The sequence below is a fragment of the Macaca mulatta genome, chromosome 11, assembly GCF_049350105.2.
Source record: "Macaca mulatta isolate MMU2019108-1 chromosome 11, T2T-MMU8v2.0, whole genome shotgun sequence".
In the NCBI taxonomy this organism is placed as follows: Eukaryota; Metazoa; Chordata; class Mammalia; order Primates; family Cercopithecidae; genus Macaca; species Macaca mulatta.
The window spans coordinates 114,102,815-114,107,292 of NC_133416.1; the positions used below are offsets into that span (position 1 = coordinate 114,102,815).

General features: G+C 46.9%; 1 pseudogene; it reads right to left on the minus strand.

Moving 5' to 3' along the window:
• Window positions 1-1,870: 1,870 nt before the first annotated feature.
• On the minus strand, window positions 1,871-3,011 carry LOC703297 (elongation factor 1-beta-like; annotated as a pseudogene).
• Window positions 3,012-4,478: the final 1,467 nt, after the last annotated feature.

A 4,478-nucleotide genomic window follows, 5' to 3' on the forward strand; every position in this document is an offset into this window, starting at 1 on the left:
CCCACAGAGGTTGCTGGGTGCCAAATCTAGAGCAAATTATATCTGTTAGAAAGCAAGGAGAGGCCGGTGCGGTGGCTCATGCCTGTAATCCCAGCATTTTGGGAGGCTGAGGCAGGTGGATCATGAGGTCAAGAGATTGAGACCATCCTGGCCAACATGGTGAAACCCCGTCTCTACTAAAAATACAAAAATTAGCCGGGCATGGTGGTGGGCACCTGTAGTCCCAGCTGCTCGGGAGGCTGAGGAAGGAGAATCCCTTGGACCCAGGAGGCGGAGGTTACAGTGAGCTGAGATCTTGTCACTGCACTCCAGCCTGGGTGACAGAGTGAGACTCCACCTCAAAAAAAAACAAAAAAACAAAAAAAACAAAAAAGCAAGGAGCAGAAACCTCACTCAGTCTAGCTTATATAACAAGCGAATCTCACAACACCTGGAAGCCCAGAGGGTTGGTCTAGCGGCTCCACGCTGGTAAGGAAGCATCGCTCTGCTCCTTCACTCCAAAGAGAACTTCACCCTGAAACTAGTAGCCAAATGGCAGAAGTTCCAAGCATAACATCCAGACATGACAACAGCCAAGATCACCTTTCCCTGCAACTCCCTCTTAAGAGTAAGAAACCTTCCCAACAGACCACCTGAAGACTCTTTGGACAGAATTGGGTCAGCTGCCCGTTCCTGAACCAATTATCAAGGGGAGTGGGATTACCCTTAGTTAATAAAAGCCTTTACACGGAATCAGGGCTCAGGTCAGCTCTCCCCGAAGCCCATGGTGAGGAGTGGAGACGTGAGAAAATAGGAATCTGCTGGAAAGAAAGTTGTAGACACAAATTTTGGGTAGGCAACCAATAGTGACCACTGAACCAATGGCATCCACTAAAGAGATTTGAGAAATACATGACTCTGACTATGTACCTGTTGGAATGGCTAAAATTAAAAAAAAAAGAAATGTGCCCCCAAAATGAGACAATGTATATTAAGTGCTTAGCATAACACCAGGCTCATGGTAAGCAATCAATAAATACTATCTGTTATTATTATTGTTATTATTATTCTTGAGATGGAGTTTCGCTCTTTGTTGCCCAGGCTGGAGTACAATGGCGCGATCTTGGCTCACCGCAACCTCCACCTCCCGGGTTCAAGTGATTCTCCTGCCTCAGCCTTCCTGAGTAGCTGGGATTACAGGCATGTGCCACCATGCCCGGCTAATTTTGTATTTTAGTAGAGATGTGGTTTCTCCATGTTGGCCAGGCTGATCTTGAACCCCCAATCTCAGGTGATCCGCCTGCCTCAAACTCCCAAAATGCTGGGATTACAGGCGTGAGCCACCGCACCCGGCCAAGAGTCTGCGCTTCTAACCAATCACAGGTGAAGGCAGTGATGCTGGTCTGCAGACCACACCTTGAGAAGCAAGGCTCTAGGTCTCAGGGAAGGCCATGAATCAGAGGAATTGGAGAGAAATGGGGGGGGGGCGGTTCTCACACAGGTGGTGGGAACAAATCTAGAGTGTAATGTTCCAAAACTGTTATGAAGACTGCATTTAAAGTTGGTGTCACTTAAGAAACATAGGTTACAGAATGGTTACCACATATTAGCAAGAATTAGACAAGACTGACTATACTGTTGTGATTAAAACAACAAACAAATATGTAGGGTGTTTTTAAAACACTCAATTGCTCTGCTGTCTTGTTAAATACATGGCCTTATGAGGTAGATTTTAGCATTATCCCCATTTTACAGAGACTTCAATAAATTTGCCCAAAGTCACCCAATCAGCATAAGTGACTAAAACTAGATTAGATTTCCAGCTTCTCTAACTCTACATTTTTTTCAATCTTTCAAGCTTTTATTTAAGTGCAATGATCCAGGATAGATTTTAGATCTTGTTGAAAGGAGCCACATCCATGGGCTATGCATAATCCTCAAAAGCAGCGATCTGCTCCTCCAGCACATCTGTTCCAACTTTATCATCTTCAACCACCTCCTCCAGCACATCTGTTCCAACTTTATCATCTTCAACCACATACTGTATTTGAGGCTTCTTAAATCTGTATCCCCACTGGAACTAGTTTAGAAGAGCCCCAGACTAAGCCATCTGCTTGAATGCTTCTGATGCTCTCCTTTAATTTCGCCGTATCTGTCTCATCATCCCAAGGGTTCACATCTAGTAAGATGGAGGACTTGGCAACAAGTGCAGAGTTTTTTTTTTTTTTCTTTTAGGTTTGATGATCCTCTCTAATTTTTGCACTTATCATGTATTTTTTCTTCTATTGATCTTATTTTACTGTGGTTTTTTTTTTTTTGGTTTTGTTTTGTTTTGTTTTGTTTGGAGATGGAGACTCACTGTTGCCCAGGCTGGTGTGCAGTGGCATGATCTCGGCTCACTGCAACCTCTGCCTTCTGGGTTCAAGCAGTTCTCCTGCCTCAGCCCCTGAGTAGCTGGGATTACAGGTACCCACCACCACGCGTGGCTAATTTTTGTGTTTTTAGTAGAGAGTGGGGTTTCACCATGTTGGTCAGGCTGGTCTCGAACTCCTGACCTCAAATGACCCACCCGCCTTGGCCTCCCAAAGTGCTGGGATTACAGGCATGAGCCACCATGCCTAGCCTTAAGTGCAGGTTTTTTTTGGCTTTCTTTGATCATATTGTACAAGGCGTTCTTACCTTAGCCTCTTTGCTTCTTCACTTTCCTCCTCATCAGATCCAAGGAGATCAATTTCATCATCATCTTTACTATCTGTAGCTCCACTTCCTGTAGTGTCTTCCACATTAGCAGGACCATACCTGCCCACAGCTTTCCTCACTCCTGGCAGTCTGGCCTTTTCCTTGTCATAAGACTTGATCTGATTATAACAATGTAGGGCATGACACAAGTCAGCAGGCGGTGGGCTGGACGCTGCTTCAAATACTGCCACATGTGCTTGTGATGGCACATACCCCTTGATGTAGCTCTTGTCTGCCAGGTAGTCGTTGAGCACCTGGAGGCTAGCAGGGCTTTTCAGGTCTCCGAAACCCATGGCGTCGTCCACTGTATCCAAGAGCTGGGAGCAGCAGAAAGAGCGCAAGTTGTGCGCGCCCTGTGCTGAGAGAGGAAGAAGCTACATTCTTTTTTTTATTCCTCTAACATTTTATCACCCAAGCTTCCGCTCCTCAGCAGAAAAATAAGTAACCTTGTTTTATCTGTAGACCCAGAACCCGTCTTTGACTGACTGTTGCTCCCACTTGCTACAGCAGGACCTGAGTTCCAACAATCCCCAAAGTGTTTCTGGAAATCCCCATAAAGTATGTTGCATGTATTCACAAAATTAAGATAACCATCTGTAGAGCTTAAGCTATATATATCCAGGTTGGTGTTGTTTCAATATTTCCTCACGCCTGTACCTAACATCCAGCCACACTTCCCTAAGCACCATTCCTGGAACATCTGATGCACCTGTTATACCTGCCCCAGCTCCTCTCCAGTGATGAATCCCAACGTCTCTGCTTGGTGAACTCCGCTTTCAAAATTCATCTCAAAGTCACCTCCTCTGTGAAGCTAAAAGTGCCTAGAAAACAAAATCAGTGATTTTTTTTCCTTCCGTTGTGTCTAATTTATTAACCAACACGTTTTATAAAGTGCCTGCCAGGAGCCAGAGTATGAGGATTAAAATGAATGAATAACGTAGAGCTTAGCTCAATGCCCAGCACCCTAAAAACACTGCATAGGAGTTAGTTATGATGCCGACGATGACAGTGCTGTTGAGTCTGAGAGAGAGAGAGAGAGAGGACGAACGCACAGCCCGGGATCCAAGGGGCCTGGAGCTGCTGAGAAAGGCCCACAGGAAATCCCAAGACCTTGCAAGCTGAGCTTTGTAATAAGGCACAGGGCACTTTTGGATCACACGGACGGGATTCTAATCCAGTCTAGCTTCTGCAAGAGATCAAAAAAATTCCTCCAAGGAGTGGGCATAGAATAGAGCAGTATAAACAAAAATAAATACGCATTCCAAGAAGCTGCTAAAGCTCTAACCTTTCTAGACTACGCTTTGGAAGTGCCAGTTTACACCAGGCTCGACAGTCGAGCCACTTGGATCCGAGAGCCCATGGTCCAACTGGACCACCCAGCCTGCTCAGGACACCCGCCTCGCGAGTGGCAGCGCCAGGACTCGGGTCCAGATGTGCCTGGGAAGCTTCCCCAGGGGAAGTCCGCCCTGGACCCCTGGAGACCCACATCGTCCGGTGTGTTTTCCTTTCACAACACTTCCCACAGCCTGTAATTACATGATTATATATTTGGGGGCATGTGTTTACTGTCTGTCTCCCTGACTGGGCTGTCAGCGTTTTGTTCACCGCTGGGTTCTCAGGGCTCCGCGCTCAGGAAAAGTTCAGCGAGGTTTGTGTTCAGGGAACTGGGGAGGGCGGGGCCCTAGCGAGGAGCAGCTGGGCCCCGGCGCGGGGATGGGCGGGGCCCGGGGAGTAGGAGGGGTCTGAGTGAGGGGCTGCTG